The sequence below is a fragment of the Cimex lectularius genome, unplaced genomic scaffold (assembly GCF_000648675.2).
Source record: "Cimex lectularius strain Harlan isolate CLEC.00 unplaced genomic scaffold, Clec_2.1 scaffold119, whole genome shotgun sequence".
Taxonomy (NCBI): Eukaryota; Metazoa; Arthropoda; class Insecta; order Hemiptera; family Cimicidae; genus Cimex; species Cimex lectularius.
This window is the reverse complement of record NW_019392789.1, coordinates 499259-518699: the sequence shown is the minus strand read 5'-3', so window position 1 is coordinate 518699 and position 19441 is coordinate 499259. Positions and strand designations below refer to the sequence as shown.

At 35.7% G+C, this 19441-nt stretch overlaps 1 protein-coding gene across 12 annotated transcripts in view; it reads left to right on the top strand.

The window, feature by feature from the left end:
- LOC106664199 (bromodomain adjacent to zinc finger domain protein 2B-like) overlaps positions 1-19441 on the top strand; it is a 223267-nt gene that overhangs the window by 110481 nt on the left and 93345 nt on the right. For 7 of the 12 annotated variants that reach the window (XM_014389665.2, XM_014389668.2, XM_014389666.2 and 4 more), the window contains exon 1: positions 11350-11537. The exons of 1 other annotated variant lie outside the window; for it this stretch is intronic. The gene's annotated coding sequence lies outside the window, so the exon portion shown is untranslated. Of the gene's footprint in view, positions 1-11348; positions 11538-19441 lie in introns of those variants that run through there. 4 more of the 12 variants (XM_014389664.2, XM_014389667.2, XM_014389674.2 and 1 more) reach the window with 2 other exon arrangements.

The window sequence follows — 19441 nt, the reverse complement described above, 5'->3', positions numbered from 1 at the left end:
AAAAATTGTTTATATTAGTCTCTTTTTTTGACGACCAGGTCTACCCCGGTCCGCAAAGTCTCGCTGGTTACTAATTTCTGAACACTTCGTCAACACGAACATTCATTTTGCCTTAATGAACGGGCTAAATTATACTTTATCGTTCAGAATTATTTGAAAGTTAACTTTCAAAAGTAACCGTATCTAATGATTTGTTTTTCTTCAGTTTTTCCATTCTTTGCACCACTTCTTAACAAAAATGTAAAGTTGTAAAGTGTTTCTTAAGAAAACATCCTAGCGAGTTTCACTACGAATAACATCTGTCTGAAGAATTTCTTTCAATTAAACCTACAAAAAACTTTAAGTTCCGCAACGTCCAGGCAAAGTTTTCTGGTTTATTATTAAAAATATATGGTTTGTTGTAAGGATGAATAAATAGCGTAGGTTATTGAAAAGTTTCTCCATGAAGTTGGATGAACTTATTCTGGTCTGCCCTTCCGTTGGTTCTTTTGCCGCTTGATTTATTTCTTGCTTCGCCAAGCTTATAACCTTGACCAAACACTCAAGATGAACGAATGCACCGGCGACCAAACCAGACAGCGATTATAGGCTGATCTATTGTTTTTCCATGTTATTCAACTGAGATTTTTTATTTATATTTTTATATTATTGGGAAAAACCGAGTAAGCTTGGTGCTTTTCATGTCAGCATGCAGAAAAACCAGAAGTGGCGGCATTTGTCCTAATTAAGCACGCGTGAACGTACAAGACAGCCAATTATTCCGCTTTTAAAACCAAAGTATATCGTGTGATATAAAAAAAAGAAAAACATTGTGCAAGGATTTTAAATACGCCTAGTGTATTGTACAATAATCATATCTCATAATTCTCCAATTTATTGCAGATAGATAAAAGCCTTCGTCCCAGCATTCCTGTCCCATTTTATATCATCTGTACTGCTGACCTATGTCCACACCATCATCACCATGTACGCGGACGGTACTGCAATTTTGTCCTCTAGGTCTACTTCCACCATTCAAAACACCTTGAGCTTATCAAACACCGGTGCAAAAAGTGTAGGAAAAGACTGTACGAAGAAAAATGTACTCATTGCCATTGAACGTTCGTATCGATAAAACAGTCTTGCCCTCTGTACATCGACAAGAAAGAGATACCGACTTCCTTTCTAGTCAGGTTCTTAGGACTATTCCTAGACGGGAAACTGACGTTGTATCTCCACACAAGACTCAAGATATGACAACTTAACAGAAGACTGAGATACTACGAAGACTTCTAGGACCGAAATCCGTCTTGACAAAACTAGACTGACCTTGTTTATTCAAGACCACTGCGACCATTTTGGGCTTACGGAGAGGTACTGTGGAGTGCTCAGACAAATCGTCACAGGTCGTACGTCACTAACCACACTATCAACAACCTCAACATTCGTTTTGTCAACGAAGTGATCCGTTACAGGTTCCAAAAGTTTTACACCAACCTAACCCCACTGCTCAAGCTCTTTCTACACATTTCCATCTGGAGAACCTACCTTACACCTTAATCACACCGAGTACCAGCATTAGCACAATATTTAATTAACCGGATTGTTTAATCAAATATTATTAATTTATTATTTTTCAGGAGATTTTTCATGTTAACCTTTACATTATTGAACGTGAGGAATAAGTAGGCGTGCAGATAGCTATTTATAAGACCTTAATACATCCAATTATGAGAAATCACTTCTTTGGACCAAAATAAACCAAAGTCGGATTGAAAACAAGTGAAAAGGCCTCCACTCCCATATAGACGGAGTATGCGGTTTACTGCGCCCTCCCTCCCACTTAATTTACTAGCTGGCCATGTGGATAAGGGTTGAGCCCGAATTTACATATCAATGAGGACGGGAACAAAGGGATAGGGAACGTTGTTGCTCAGTTCTTAGATATTTGGTTGTTTACAACGGCGGGCTCCAGGTCGCTTCCTTTGTTGATTTTCCTCGTAGCTCCCCCCTTCGGGCGAGATTCTTGAAGATTTCACGGCCTGGTAATGAAATTATGGTAAATAAACCGAAAGGGAATTTGTTCACTCTTTTAGTTTTATGACGAAGTCGGACTTTAAACGTTTCGTTTATATTTTAAAAAATTGACTAGTTTTTCAAGCGTATTGGCTTGTTAAAATTCCCAGATTAGTTCTATTAATAAACTGCGAGTTGGGATTTCAGTTGCCGGCGATTTGGATAATCTCCTGTCTCACTGAGTAACCCACGGCGGTTTATTTTCGATTAAATTTTGCTCATCGTTGGCCTTATTTAAAATTGGCAAAACACGTTTGGCGCACTCATTTACAGTAGATTCATACAACGAGCATATTTTCGAGTCATTAATTTTAACAAGAGGTAAAACATATAATCTAGATAATCAACTTTTCGTCCTTGTTGATCATTTTTTCATTCAAGAACACTCTGGATCAAGGTATGTTCTTGAAGAAGACAGCAAATTCATTTAGTTACTGCCAAATAATAACAACAGAATTTGCTATAGTTTCAAGACCATACCTTGATCAAGAGTGATGGAGAGTATGAATTCCAACTGGGAAACTTTGGTGAATTGAATAAATACACATAATTAGAGTCTAGTTAATTATATGCAAATAAACAATATTGGACGGGAAGGGATAATATTTGTCGTTTCCAATCGTCAATGTTTTCCTACTATATTAATCAATAATAATTTAATAATAATATATTCCATAATATATTAGTAGACTGGTGTTATGCCTCACCCTACGGAACCCCTGTCCAGCCAATGATGCTGGCTGTTCTTTTACTTAAGTATTAGGCAGAGTCAAATTCATAAAGTTTTGACCTGATGTTTAATTTTGCCTTGCCTCATCTCACACCAAAGCATTGAGGATGGGCATGCCAGAATAATTAAAACCAACCAAACTCCAGATAACACTCTAATGGATTTTTTAAATGGTAGGACAATTTTGACACTTTATTGTCGCGTTTTGGTGGTTTTAGTGGTTAGTCGTGGTTATTAGCAATCAATGGTAATAAGACACCTGAATGAAACGGCCCAAGTACAAGGAATAGTACAAAAATCTTCATGATGAAAAATCAAAGTGAAATAATACAAAATCTGGTCCATCCAGCCAAGCGTTTTTTTGTTGAAAGGTTTTGCCATTTTGAGCGGTGTTTTTTTTTTGTAAAAAAATGGTTTTTGAATTTTTTTAATAACTTTGAGTTAGAAACGTTTCGTTTCCTTTAGTAGATGGTCGTGGTTATTAGCAAGCAAAGGTACTAAGGCCACCTGAATGAAATGACCAAAGTACAAGGAATATTGCAAAATTCTTCATGATGAAAAACAAAATAAAATAATAGAAAATCTGGTCCGTCCAGCCAAGCTTTTTTGTTGATAGATTTTGCCATTTTGAGCGTTGTTTTTTGTAAAAAAATGCTTTTAAATGTAAATAGATTAGAATTATTTTAATGCCTTCGTTTTACCCGTGTTTCGCTTCCTTTAGTGGTTGGTTATTAGCAGGCAAAGGTACTAAAGCCACCTGAATGAAACGACCAATGTACAAGGAATAGTACAAAAATCTTCATGGTGAAAAATCAATGTGAAACAATACAAAATTGGGTTCGTCGAGCCCGGCCTGGGTTTGTTGATTCATATCGCCATCATCAATGGTGTGCTTTTTGTAAAAAAAAAACTTTTTATCTCAACTAAAAACCTTAATTAATTGAAAGATATTAATTGGTCAAGAGGACCACAAAAACTAGTGAATTTAATAAGTTAAAAATGAAGTATACGTCACTAAAGCTCTCCGTGGTCATTTCATTTGTCGCCGAGAATCAAATAGATTACACGACATTTGAAAAATGGCAAAAAGGAGGGAAAATTCAAAAGATGGGGTTGAGATGGGAAGTTGGTGTCCGAGTGGGTCGAGGTCACGATAGCTCAAGTGGTAGAGCAGCGGCGTATCTAGCCGAAGGTCGTGGGTTCGAATCCCGCTCGTGACACTGGCTTTTTTATCTCAACTAAAAACCTTAATTAATTGAAATATATTAATTGGTTAAGCGGACCAGAAAACTAGTGAATGTAAAAAAAAGTATGCTACTCTTTTTTTTTTTGATTGGTAAAGGTTAATTTGTCTGATAATATTTTTCTTTACTATTACAATTTTTACATAATGCCGGGAAAATAGGAAAATTAACGTTTACGCATTTAAGCGTTCTTCGGGAATTGTAAATTCAAATTTCTCCCAATCTCTCTTAGAACAAACATTCAGTTTTTCCGAAAGAATGGCAACCCTTTGGAAATGTTTATCTCAGGTTTTCTCAATTGAAAAACTGGATATTTTTTCTCGAACAACAGCGTAGGAGCAGTTATTTTTTCGTCGGGAAGATACATGTTTTGATGTTAGAGAGATTCATTTTATCTAGAATTTTATACGTTGTATGTTCAATACGAACGTGGCGCTATTATCACGTATTTACCCACCGATTAGGTACAATGGAGCAGATGTTCGATATTGGGCGCATGACCCCGGACCTGGAGTGGGTCCTCCTTGGACGGGATCGTGGTTTTCGCGTCAAACTCGAATGTTTGTCGAATCGGGAGATAACAGGACGTCGGAGAGGGGCCGAGAAATAGGTGAGAGAGAGAGAGAGTGAGAGAGAGAAAGAAAGAAAAAGTTTTGAGAGCGTCCAAGTGGGAGAGAACGTTGAACTCGGGGCTCCACTCTCCCATTGTAGCGAACGACAAGAGAAGGAAGGCATCCATGTGGATTTTCCATCGGACAGAAAACACCTCTTCCTACAATCGATCAAACATCTCACACACTCTTTAAACCGAGAAAAAAAATTAACGGAAAATTACAGGGTCAAAACGAGCACGATAAAAGCACACGGATGATCCAGTCAGAATAAAATATAATTAATATTCGTGTCAACCGAGATGGAGGCTGGTCCCGTTGGCAAGCGATTACAATTTTATTAACAGGGGAATTTAACCGAAGATAAATGAGGTTATAAGGACAAAAATAATTATATAATCATTCATTTGATTACGGTTTCAATTATGTCAAATTGATTGATCGTTTTTTACGTTTAATTTTTTAACCGCATAACATTTATTTTTGGGCTCAAACTCTTAAATGTTATAACCATTGTACGGAACGATTTTCCGGCATTTAAATGTATCTCGTTTAATTCTCGACATACCTTGAAGAATACTTAGTAGACACTATTTTGGACGGTTTGTGGTAAACAAAATCGTAAATTAAATGATTTCATGTGTTTTTTTCGCATGTAAAGAATAATTTTTGGATGTTTCATACCGACGCTTTTCGCCGATCTGTTTTAACAATTTTCTCTCCTTGTAAGGCCTGTGGAAGTTGCTCTGATGCAACCCTGTGAATATAATAAGGAATATATTGTACTTTTTGACATCTGGAGTACTCGGATCATACATCCCCTTGAACGAAATTTCATAAAATGATTAATTAATTGTGAGATTTCTACTTTCTGCAGTGTGATTAAGCTGTATTTTGGTCCGCTTATCTAAACTGGTTTGGCCTTTTAGAGGTTTATAAGAATAAAAACGAGGACGAGCCTACGTGTTTGTATCTTAGTTCGTGCTAACCCCCCCCCTGCTTATAAACCTGACCAAATTCGTCTGACTGACTAGAAAATCGAATGAATACAATCCAGCATAATCAAAAACCATCCTTGATACACTACAATCAAACCATCTTTTAACGGACGTTCTTGGGGGCTGCGGTAGCCGGAGTGGTTAAGGCGTCAGACTATATCCCGCGGTCGTGGGTTCGATCCCCACCGTCGCCTCTGGACTTTTTCTGACGCCTAAGGGGACCGCGGGACGGGTGGCCACAATTGAAAGAAATTGACACGGCACTCATTGACCCTGAATTTGGTCCCAACCCCCTTCAAAAATGAGTTTCTTCAATGGAAGAACACTGGTACAACGGGGGCTCAAGTTCACATTTGTGTTGCGAGCCCTCCCCCAAATTATGGAGCCAGGGATAAAGTACAATAAGCTGTACAGCTCAGCTGCAGTCCTCAGGGGGAATTCCTCCAGTCAAAAAAAAAAAAAAACAAAAAAACGGACGTTCTTGATATCACTACAGGCCCTTTGAACTTTATACCAACTAAAGTGATCGTAAGGTTCTGCTAAGGTTGAGTTCTGCTGATCAGGGGTGGTGGACCTGTATCACCGTCCGGTTTTTCCTTGCTGCTTTGGACAGTACTAGATTCTTCAGAGAAGAGAGGTAGATAGAAAAAACAACTGGGGGACCACCAATGGTTAAAATATCAAACATAAACTTAAAAAAGTTAAATTGTAAAACCTTTTCGCGTGGTTTTTTATTTTAATTTTATTTTTTTAAGTGAATTCCACTTATCATCTTAAGTAATAATCATAATGAAACAACTTCTAATCGCATTAATTATTGATAATTGCAGTATGTGGAATGCTCTAACAAATGGGTTTTCTCTGATTTTCTCTGAAGAATCAAGAACGCGCACCTACGAGAAGGTGTCTCGTCTAGCCTGTCCTTGCTTATAACCCTGACCAAACTCTAAAGGAGGCAAAATAATATCTTACAAGAATGTATTAAAATTGTATTTCCGTTTAAAAAATGTTTTTTACATAAACCACCTGATAATGATGTTTGTTTGTTAACAAATACTTGCAGACATTTTCCAAAAAACGTACATTATTAATGCAATATAAAGCTATGGTTTAATGTACAATAATTACACACATACACACACACACAAACATACACGCGCTTTCTTTCTTTTTTTTTTTTTTTGCTAAAGCTGGTTGTAACATTTCAGTTTGAGCTTCTACTGCCGAGAGAAGGCACCTAAAAAGACGCGATTGTCCCCAGGTCCGATCAACGATCCAGGTCATAGTGGTAAGGAATAGGAATGACAAAATCTATCACCAAATGATGTATCAAAATTGTCATCGATTTTAAATAACATTATAGTATTATTTGGAGTTTGCTTCGTTTCAATTGTTCTGGCGTGCCCATCCTTAACGTTTTGGTCGCTGATAAGGCAAGGCACAAAATTAAGCATCAAATGCAAACTTTATATATCTCTAATCTAATTTTTAATTGGAAGAATAGCTATCATCAGTGACCTGTCAGGGATTTAAGTAGGGTAAGGAAAAACTGCAGTCTGCTTACATATACCCTCATTTGCAAAAACTGAAGGTCAGACCCATCATTCAGTCAAAAGAGCGATTGAATCTTTGCTGTTTATTATCAACTTATTATCTTACTAGCATATCATTTTGTAACCTTTCAAATGTGATTCTTGCTCAAATGGATAAAGTTAGTTTGCCTTTTCATTGTGCATAATGCTTAGAAAATGCCGCGAGTTATTTTTTTAATTCAGTTTTAGCTGATTCACTTTTTGCATAAGCAAATGATTTATATCTTTTTCTTTATATCTATGAAGTTTCCATTTCTTATTGATTACGAGTATTTTACAGTCACACAGTTTGTACGGTACGCATGTTTGCTATGAATAAACCGGATTGTACAAGTTTTATTCTTATAGGTCTTAGGCTGCAACATAACATTTTTATGCGGTTTCGATTTTTTTTTCGCCTGTCAGAAACTTTGATCGTCACGGTTTCTTTAAGTTCCATCACTCGGCACAACTTGTTACGCGTGTTCGGTGGGACTTTATTTTTGATGGTCTTTAATGGATAAAACTTGGCGAAAAGTTTCTTCATTGGATATGACTTGTACGTGTTGTTTACTTGTTGATTCAGGTGGGTGTTTTCAGAACGATTTTTAAGTTTGACAAGTAGAGGCAAAGGCGCGTTCATGTTTGCCATTTGTTAGAGCATTCCACAAACTGCAATTATCAATAATTAATGCGATTAGAAAGTTGTTTCATTATGATTATTACTTAAGATGATAAGTGGAATTGACTTATTCCACTTAAAAAAAATAAAATAAAGATAAAAACCACGCGAAAATTTTTTACAATTTAACTTTTTTAAGTTTATATTTGATATTTTAACCATTGGTAGTCCCCAAGTTGTTTTTTCTATCTACCTCTCTTCTCTCTGTATATATCTGCATATCTATCTATAATCGACAATGATTTTACAAAAAAATAAATTAAAACTGCTAATACGTCTGGCTTCGTAATTTCGCCGGCCTTTAAACCGCAAGACTGTGGTCGCGTGCAATGATAGACTTTATAATGAAGAACGTAGCCGCTTTCTTTGACTTTCGCGCCAATTAGCAATTTCTCGTAGAGTCGTTTTACTAAGGTTCTTGCCCCTTGGCGCTTTTATAAGAGTACCAGTAGACTGTTTCACACTTCATACTATCTAAACTATGATGGTTCATCCATGTGGTCTTATTACTCGGCTTACCTATCCAGCGACTGGAGCTGGTCCAACGGAGATTTAATAGGCTTCTTTGGTACCGCGAACTTGGGGATTTTTCCCCCCCTTATTCACTGACAACCCGCAACACCATTTCACTACTACTCTCTCTCGCTCTTTCACGCTCTCTCTCTCTCTCTCTCTACTCTCTCTCTCTCTCTACTCTCTCTCTCTCTCCTCTCTCTCTCACTCTCACTCTCTCTCCCTCCTCCCTCTCCCTTGCTCTCACTCTCTCCCTCCTCCCTCTCCCTTGCTCTATCTCTCTCTATCTTTATCACTATCCCTATTTATCTAACTTTATTCCTCATTCACTTAATCTGTATTGCTACCTTCTTTTCTCTCTCCCCCTCTCCTTTGCTTTTTGCAAGAAGTTGCTCTCTCTCTATCTTCATCACTATCTCTATTTATGTAACTTTAATCCTCATTCACTTACTCTTTATTGCTACCTTCATTTTTCTCTCTCCTCTTCTCTCTCCTCTCTCACTATCTCACTCCCTCCCTCTCCCTTGCTCTATCTCTCTCTATTTTTATTACTATCCCTATTTATCTAACTTTATTCCTCATTCACTTACTCTTTATTGGTACCTTCATTTTTCTCTCTCTCTCTCTCTCTCTCTCTCTTTCTCTCTCTCTCTCTCTCTCTCTCTCTCTTTCTCTTTCTCTCTCTCTCGCTCCTCTCTCCTCTCCACTCTCTCCCCTTTTTTTTAGTTCCTTTTTGGCCTGGATGAGAAAAGAGGAGGTGAAAACACAAAGACCGAACTTCTGTAATATTATTTTTTAAAAAAATTGTGTCTCGGGAAATCTTTGATTGGTTTCGATGAAATAAAATTCATTTTTTTATATTAAAAACGACGAAATTTAAGAATACCCGGGAAAAAAGATAGGGTTGCATTTCGGGGGGGGGGACACTTAATTCTGATACCTCTCGTACATCTGAGGGAGAAAACAAGTTTTTTGACATAAAACTGTATAACTTTAAAACAATAAAAGTTACAATTTAACTTTTTTCTGATATCTCGCTTTGTCTGATCGAAAAAAGGGACACCTGGCAAACCGCCGGTAATCAAGGATTTGTTTAAAATAATGTTTAAGGGCGGTAGCTAATGCTTCCATCTTTTTAAGAAGAACAGCAGAAATTTTTCTGGACCAAAACAACTCGTTGATTTCAATGATTTTACTTTATAAACAATATTAGGTAATGGACTATAATATAATCTATAATATATAATCTACTTCAGTTACAGTAGATTAAAAGAATAAACACACTGGAAAAAATGTGAGCTAATAGATTTACAGCAGCACATTCAGAATTGTATACTTGTTTTATGATGATTATGTTGATTATCGACCAGTGTAAGATGTGGATCTGGTTTATAGTCAGGATTAAAAAGAAGAAACTGCAATCACTTTACAAGCTTCCGGCTTTTATTAACGCCATCCTCAGGGTAGTATTAGAAAGAGTTACATTAGGTGAGTTAGTGTGTTTGTCAGCAGGTTTTCGGAATAGAAAACTATTCCATAATACAGATTTTGCGTCCTACCAAAGACACAAAGACATGGTGTAGTTTTATTATTTTTATATTTTTATCCAATATTTAGAACTATTTTTATCTAACTTGTACGTTTATTTTATAACAACGTAAAACCCGTATGTTGGAACAGTTTTCAGTTGAAGTTTGCGCCCTACGAAAAGATACGGTGTAACTTTATTATTTTTATATTTTTATCCAAGATTTAAAACTAGTACTTTTAAGGTACCCATGAGTTGCAACAGTTTTCAATTAAATTTTGAGTCTTACTGAAAAGCAAGTTGAAGCATTATCGTTCTTATATTTTTGTGCAAGATTTAGAACCAGTACCTTTAACGCAAAATCCATGAGTTCGAACAGTTTTCATTCGAATTTCGTGTCCTACCAAAAAGTTACGGTGTAACTTTATTATTTTTATATTTTTTTCCAAATTTAAAACTAGTACTTTTAAGGTATCCATGAGTTGCAACAGTTTTCTATTAACTGTTGAGTCTTACTGAAAAGAAAGGTGAAGCATTATCGTTCTTATATTTTTGTGCAAGATTTAGAACCAGTACCTTTAACGCAAAACCCATGTGTTGGAACAGTTTTCAAAACCTGCTGACAACCGTACTTAGTCAAAGCGAATCAATACTGCTTTGAAGATGGTCTTGTAAAGGCCGAAAACATTTGTTTTATTTAAGTAGTTATTGTTATTTGGAAGTAGAAGATTTCAGACTTTTTGTAAAGGAGCAAAGTCTCCTAGATATAGAATCCTCTGTAGATTTAATATACTCGGTATGGAATATTCTATTCTTATTTTTTATTTGATTACTCAGCAATAATTCTTTCTTTTGTTAATGAGGGTATTTGAGGATGTTTGAAAGTATGTAGTAGTACGATATATTTAGGTCATCTTCCAGTTACATATATACTTGTCGATATGAGTATGTTATTGAGCGAATTTTGTCGAAATAGTGTCAGAATGTTAAAATGGGATGTGGTAAGGGAAAGGGTTCTATTCTTATTTCTTATTTGATTACTCAGCAATAATTCTTTGTTTTGATAATGAGGGTATTTGAGGATGTTTGAAAGTATGGAGTAGTATGATCTATTTAGGTCATCTTCGAGTTATATACTTGTCGATATGAGTGTGTTATTGAGCGAATCTTGTCGTTTTAGTGTCGGATTAGTATCCGAATGTTAAAATGGAATATGGTAAGGGAAAGCGCGTTTGTTTGGGCCTATTTCCTCGGCCGTTGTCCCCGCTCCTGCAACGATTCGGCTTCCGTCGGCCGACCTGGCTATAATTTAATCGACCGTCCTTAACCGGCGAACGCCTGCACCTTCCTTCCCAGCCAGCTTGTGAGAACGGCGAATCATCGCCCCTTCCACCGAACGAGCCGACCCTCTCTGCCCGCTGCCACCAGTACCGCGCCATCGCTCGGCCCGTCACCTCTTCTCGACCCCGTTCAGTGACCGACCGCGTCAGCATTGACAACCGCGTTTCGGAGTGCGTCTCTAGTGATGAAAATGTGATGTGAAAGTGTCCCGTGGCCCATCGAGGATTTCTTTTTATCGATCCGGGATTAACACGTACGAGAAAGGTACGATTCTCTACTTTGGACTCTTCCTCCTTCGGCAACTCGCTTTTTCCCCCCTACGACACGCACTTTCACACAGTTAAAATTCACACCTGGCCTTCTGTTTTCCTCGAAATAGTCCGACTTCCTCGAAACTTGTGTAATACTATAAACAATAATTGCCATTTGATTATGTAACATTAACGTAATCATAAAACTTCAAAATAGGGCTTAAATTTTCAGTCTTTATACTTGAACGTGTCGTATATAAATGGCGTTAACCCCGAAAAATCTCCCTTTCTCCAATTCCCAAGCCATGAAAGACGCTGAAACTCATTGGGAAATAAAATCCAAAGGTCCGGCCAGAGCTTGAAGCGCTTTCTTTAATAAGTGTTCTGTCTTGAGTGCAGTAAACAACTGAAAAATAATAAAAAAGTTAACATTTTTAACGTAAGTCAGTTTTTACAGACGATAAGCTTCTTCAAATTAAAAACCAGAAAACCCCTAATAAAACTATAATAAATGCAAACCTTTCTATCTAACAAACGCCACAACACACGAATACTCTGGGTAACGTTATGGTCTTGATGAAAAAGCAAATTCATTAGTCACTGCCAAGCTTTCGACCTATTTTAAGGCCATCATCAGGGCAAAACAATTATAAATATGTCTACAGATTGACATAAGTTTTTCACAGACGATTTCAAATTTTTTGCAAGATCGACTCAGTCACGACATTGCCAAGGTCTGTGACATATCAACACTCCTTGACAATATTGGAATTGAGTCGATCTTCCAAGAAATTTGAAATCGACTTTGAAGAACTTAATTATGTCAAGTTGTAGACATATTTAAGATTGTTTTGCCTTGACGATGACCTTAAAATAGGTCGAAAGCCTGGTAGTAACAATTAGCTTTTTTATCAAGACCTTACACGCATTAATAATTACAACCGAAGAGTTTATTAGTATAACAAATACGATCTGAAATGTTATCCGTTGTAAAATAGATATTTTGAGAGATATTTTTCCCCCATCGGCATCATAATGCAACGGGGGCCATTCGGCTTTTGTTTCACGGCGTTCATATTTTATCCGCGAGTTTTCCGGTTATTACAGTCTGTACACAGTGTCTCGGTGTGAGATCGATACGAGAGTTGGTTGATCTACATTCAACATTGAACATATGCACTTAGCAGCTCCTTCGACGTTTAGGCAGACTCGTGAATATTTTAAGAATAGGCTCCAGGAAACCCGTTTAGAATTGGGTCGAATTTAAAGGGAATATTCTATTGAAAGGGTAAAATGAGCGAATGACGGAATGAACTTTTAATTTTGATAAGTAAATATATATTTAAAAAAAACTGGATAATACTGTCAAAAACATTCGTAATCATTGTTATCTCTTTTATCAGCGATTTCCTCCAACATGAAAGACAAAAAGGAACCATCGGCTGTAAAAATACCAACTGAACATTGATTAAGGTTTTATTGCACATCGGCTCACTTCGAAAGATTAGATAGGCGGCGAATAGCCGAAATTTTTCTACCAGATTTCCATTAAAAATTCGCAAAATATGGAAATATTCTTATAGTTGAAAGTAACAGCAATAAGTTTTGCCCCCGATGTCTTCCAAACCAGGGAGGGTGAAGAGAATGGCAGAATTTTATCCCATTCAGGATTATCTCAATGGAAGAAGGGGAGAAATAGAATGACCTTCCCGTTCGCCAGATTTACCACACCTGGTTTCTTTTTTTTCGGTGAGGAGGGGAGTATTTAATAGCGATCTTTCTGGGCGTAGGGAGATCCAGGAGTCGACAAATACGTGTATCAAGATTATAAAATGAACAGGAAAAAAGAAGAGAAAAATCTAGCCGGTAAACAGGCAGAAGGTCACTGTTTTATCATGAATATAACAGGAATAATAGTTTTTTTAAATCAGAAATATATGTACTTTTGTCAAAACAAGGCAGTGAACCGTGCAGACCGTGGATAAGAGAAATTTGCCATTATTTGTAAATTACGGTTGTTCGATTCACAACTGCTGTTAAGTAATGATCAGGGAAAAGTTTCAACGCCTATCTCAAAGATTAGGATGCCCCTTGACTTAGTTAAGCATTCATTTCATATATCTAAATTTTATTTATTCAGAAATCGTGAGATGCGGTCTGGTGTGATGTAGGTTTCAGAAAAACCTTTTCTTTATCGTGCCAACGTTTCGATCTTTATTGAGATCATCTTCAGGGCTCAAAGAGTTTGTCTTCTGTGTAATTGTGCCATTCTTGCGTGTCGTGTCTCTACAGAAGATGATCTCAATAAAGATCGAAACGTTGGCACGATAAAGAAAATGTTTTTCTGAAACGTACATCACACCAGACCGCATCTCACGATTTCTGAATAATCACCGACAAACGGTCTCTAATCACCACACATTTAAATTTTATATTTATTTTGTATAAAAAAACCCTTAAAAACTGTATAGGTTATTCATAAAGTTAATCACTTCTTTGGACATTTGATATTTTCTTCGATATAAAGAAGAGGTCTGACTAGTTAGATAATACAGTCAATTTGGTTTATTATCATAAACATATTTAAATATAGGACATTTCATGTTTAATAGGAAAATTTTGATTATTTGCAATAACATGTGTTACTTGTGATGTGCCCAGTATTTTTTTTCTACCTAATCCTGACAACGTGTGCTTTATTGGCTTTCATTGACATTTTTTCCATATTACGTTATCTTTTCAAACACGTACTGTTAATCCCTAGATTAAACGATTATCGGGTTCCAGTTTAAAACTTTCTTAGCAGTAAATATTTTTGTGAGATTTGAACGGTTTAAAAACAACTGCAATTGTAATTGATCATGATTTAATGAAATGGCTATATAAATTTAGAATTGTAATAACCTAACGTGATCATGAAATAAGGACTGACAAATTAAAACGCTAACCAAAACTGGACGACCAGGTTTGTGTGTCACGGATTTGAGAAACTTTTTTTGTGATTTTACACTTCAAATATCGGACACGTATCCGCCACTTAATGTGAAAAGGACCTGGTTCCGCCAAAAAATTAAAGTTGAAATTTACCGTTTTTTAATATTTTTATTTCGCCGCTCTTGGTTGCTGAAATCAACTAGGTAAATGTATCATCTTACATAATTTTTTATGTAGATTGCAATAAAATATACTAAAATCTGTCAAAGTTTATCAATGACCAGAAAAATTCAAAACACCAAATTTTATTCAAGTAAACTAGGTCATAATTTTTTTTCTCTTAAAACTAATATAAAATTTCGTTTTTGCACCCCTAGAGACCCCTAAATATAAATTTTTGTTTGAATTTAAATTTATTAATTTTTTTACCTACGATAATTTTCCGATTTTTAAGAAGTCGTTATCGAATTGAAACGGCTGTAATGAAAAAAAAACGGCTAAAAGTATTTTAACGTCAAACATACCATTTGAAAGAAGAGGAACGTAGCTTTTTAACCACGCATGTACCATAAAAATATATAAAAGATTTCTGAGAAAATACTCAAAATAGGAATATTATTTACCTTCAGTAAAACTCTCCAGCACATTCTCAACAAAATTCAAATTCATTAATTTTGTAACACGAGGGACCAAATATAATTGTGATTGAATGAATTTATTTATATTGTTCAAATTAAAATGGTAATAAAAATTATAAGTTTGAATTAAATTTAATTAAAGGATAAGTATAAATAAGATAATAGAAATGATGAATGATGAAGTGAGTGCGGTGTTCAATCCTTTTTAAAAAGATAAGGATAAATCGTTATTTATAGATTAAAAAAATATTTTTGGTGTAATAATTTAATTGTTGGTTAACATAAAAGCAAAAATATTCTATTACGAAGAATATTGTAATTTGGTATGATTTAAAAAGATAAATCAACAAAATACTTTTTACCTATTTTAACAATCATTCTGTACTTGTAAGCAAAGTAGATCAGCAAATGGTCAAAATTTGGATTTGACCCATTGTCGTGATTCTATCGTTATAAAATTATTAGATACCGACTTTCGCGGAAGTCGGTGTAAATTAATTTTTGGACTGATAATTTCTACGACCTTTTCTGCCTGACTGACATTCCTAGTGCAAGCACTAACATCGTTTTTGTCAAAACGTAGGAGACCGATTTTCATGGTTGATAATTCTTTTTAAAAGAATTTTCACGTGGGTTTTACAACTGTATCAAACATTAACATTGGACGATTATTTCCGTTAAAAAAAAAAACGAGGTTAATTTTTAATAAATTATTTTCCTATTTTGAGAATTTTCTTATAGAAATCCTTTATATATTTTTATGGTACGTACGTCGTTAAAAAGTTAAGTTCCTCTTCTTTCATTTGGTCTGTTTGACGGTAATTACCCCTGAGCCTTGAAGATGATCTCAATAAAGATCGAAACGTTGGCACGATAAAGAAAATGTTTTTGTAAAACCTACGTCACACCATCCCGCATCTCACGATCTTCAAATAATCATTAACTAACGGTCACTAAACACCACACATTATTAATTACTTTTATCTTTGTTTTTATTGTGTTCGAAAATCTTAAAAAATCACCATTAAAACAGAACATTAAAACGTCGAACCTATATTTAAATCACATGTTGTTATACAAAGGTAGTAAACCTGTTTATTGATTTTCTAAGAAGTATGCTGACTGTGGGCCTCTTCAGCTTATAATTTAATTATACGGTGTAACGATAGGAGTTAAAACGTGTTTACAAGGATCTGGTAATATTCAATAAATAATTTATCCAACTGATAGTCGACAGATTATGCTATTCTCACTCAACAACTTCTTATGTGATCTGGTTTTTACTATTGGCCAAATTTTTCCAAAATACATTTGCACTTCTCGTTTTACACGCGTACAGTTATGGATATCATCCGTCTTTTTTTTACCGATCGCGAAAAAAGTTAAATTTAAAAATACATTTAAAATATATTCATGAAAAGAGATTAAGTGGGCTCCCTTGGCAAATGTTTTCCCCAATTTGTCTATATCCTCAAAAGTAAAGTCCTGTCAAACATGATGGCTTATCGAACAACTACTCTTTCGGCGTCGCGGAGGGGTCAGATCAACTTTACAAGACTTTTTTTCTTATTATTCTCAATTAATATAATGTAGTGAGAGTTGTGGTACCACTTTTTCGTTGACGGTCGCGGGTTCGATCTCTACCTTATCCACTGGTGTTTTTAAAAAAAGCGTGGTCAGTACATTCTTACCAGGCAGCAGTTGAGTTTAATAATTTTCCGGCAGACGGTTGAGCATACATATTTGTTTATATTATACTTTTTTTACTCATTCATAATGTAGAGAAGGATGCGATGAAAAATTATTGTCACGAGCGAGACTCGAACTGACGACACAGATGGTTGGTGGGCTCGACCCATTCATGACCCTAATTTTTCATCTCAGCCTTCTTTACATTATATTGAAAGCTAGTTTACATAACTATAATAATAAATAATTAATAAAAATAAATTAAAATGATGCCAGAATTCGTGCCTAGAATCGCTAGCGTGTCAAATATAATAGTTAATTCAAATAGTATAGTGTTAATTTTTCAAAATACATAATCGAAATTTACATTTCTTTTATGTGCAATGAAACAACTAAAATACGCATACACGCACGCAACAATTAACCATGGTGTTTCGATATTTCTCTCGTTTCAGTGTGGTATCTGTCAGGATAGGCATATCAGGATGATCGACAATCTTCCAATTACAGGTTCATTACCCGAATATAACAGTATGGGACGTATAATTGCTATGATTCTGGCCGAATCTGTATCACTTAAAACCATCATTCAAAAAAAGAAGCTTCAAAGAAAAACCAACAAAGACGAGATTAACTATTCAAAGATTTATTTACAAAATCCAGTTGTAAACACAAGATTTTATCTGTGTTTTATTTACCTTCAATCCTTTAAAATATACCAAATATTGGTGTAAGATAATCAATGAAGGATTTTCTATGAAATAATTTAAAATATTAAGCCACTTTTTTGGCCTCTTAGTGTATTTATGGTAACTTGATGAATCTGGTACATATTGCCGGATATTGACATAAATAAACTTAATTACTATGAATAAACAAATGTAATTAACTGGCAGCATATCAGAATGAATGTTTCGCCTTTTGTCAAAAATCCACGAGCTTTTCGTCTTCCGATTTTTCAATCGATTCTCATTTTCACGAGATAGCTTCCCCCCTCGTGCAGAATGTCCCATTCGCACGAACGTAGCAATTTGCATAATTTGCATCCTGTTTCTCCGTGCAGTTTTTTCAGGTCGGAATTCAAAATTAAAACACAGTTATCTTTATTCCTGGGTAAAATTGGCAAGTCTTAATTGGCAGTCGGCTCGTACGGATGCAACAACGTTGAGGATTTAATAGGACGTGGATATTCTTAAAATAGGTCTCGACTATGTATGAGTCTTCGTTGTTTTAATTGTTTTGATGGGCCTTTTAATAACAGGTCAGACCAGTTGGCCAATCGTATATCTTCGCCTGTGAATCAAAGGGGAAGAGCCTTTATTCAATTAACCGGCCAAGTTGTGCTTAAGTCATCTATATTTGCTTGAAAAGCGACTAATATAAACGAAGGTTCTTGTAAAGTCATAATGATTAGTTTAGGGCGTAATATATAACATGGATTTCATATATTAAATTCTTATTCAAAATATAAACTTTGTCTTAGGACCATAAAACGAGTAATTAGCTTTTGTTTTCGACTGCCGGGTTATATAAGGAACGAATTACATATTTCCGCTCGCATCGGATTGTCACGGCTTTTGCTCCGATTTTCCAGATGTTACGTTGTTCCAAACCAAAACATAACCGGTCTACTTCAAAATCTACCTGTCGTTTTTCGAGATGAGAAGAAAAAATCTGGGTGAGAAAATAACATGTATTTTTACGGACATCTTGACAAAAATGATACAAAGATGTAAGAATGTTCATGGTGTCTTTTGACAGCTATTGTATCTCCCGTTCTGTACCTATAGCACACCGGTGAATCCTAATTCATCACAGTTTGTTAGTAGGCGTAATGGTTTCCTCTCTGCTTCTTTGCAGAATCTGCAAGTGCTATGTTGTGCTAATTCTTCAGATTCCCTTCAGGCTGCAGGGTCCTTGAAGTTTTTTCTTCCTTTAATGCATTCTGACACTTTACTTACAACATTTTCTAGAAGGTTCTTAGATTGTTATTATTTTATTTTATCTTTTTATCAATTTATCTTATTTCTATATTATTCACCGTGAGTGTGAATCCCTATGCCAAGAAGGGCTCAGGACCTATCAGCGGTATGGCAGCCCCTTTCCTTGTAAGGTTGATCTCTGCTTCCACATGTCCTGAGACCCAGCAGAGCGTGCCTTTATTTTGCGTACCTAATGTTTAGTTTTGTAACTCAGCACATGTTTGAATTCGTGCGTTGATGGCTGCTTGGCTCCGACATGATAGGATTATTCTTGTTTTTGTACACTTTGCTTAAATTGAACTGGGTACAGTTCTCAATTGCATGAACTTCAGCCTGAAGATATTGATAATTTTTTTAGGATTATTTTAGTTTAGGTTTGCAATTCAGCACCAACTTTAAGGTAACGATGTTTGCACTTACTGCTGTGGCCGCTGGGCTATCTGACTGTATAGCTTTATTCTTGTTTTTATACACATTGTTCAAATTTAACTGGGTAGATCTTTCACTAGTACGGACTTTAGCTTGGAAGATACTGGTGTATTTTCCAATAGGTTTTGAGTATTTGGTTCTCGTACCTAACACCCCAAGACAAGAATTAAACAGACGCATCAGACTTTATAAGACACTAGTGAAAACTATTTGGACTATGGGGCACCGCTAAGTCTCCTAGCGTC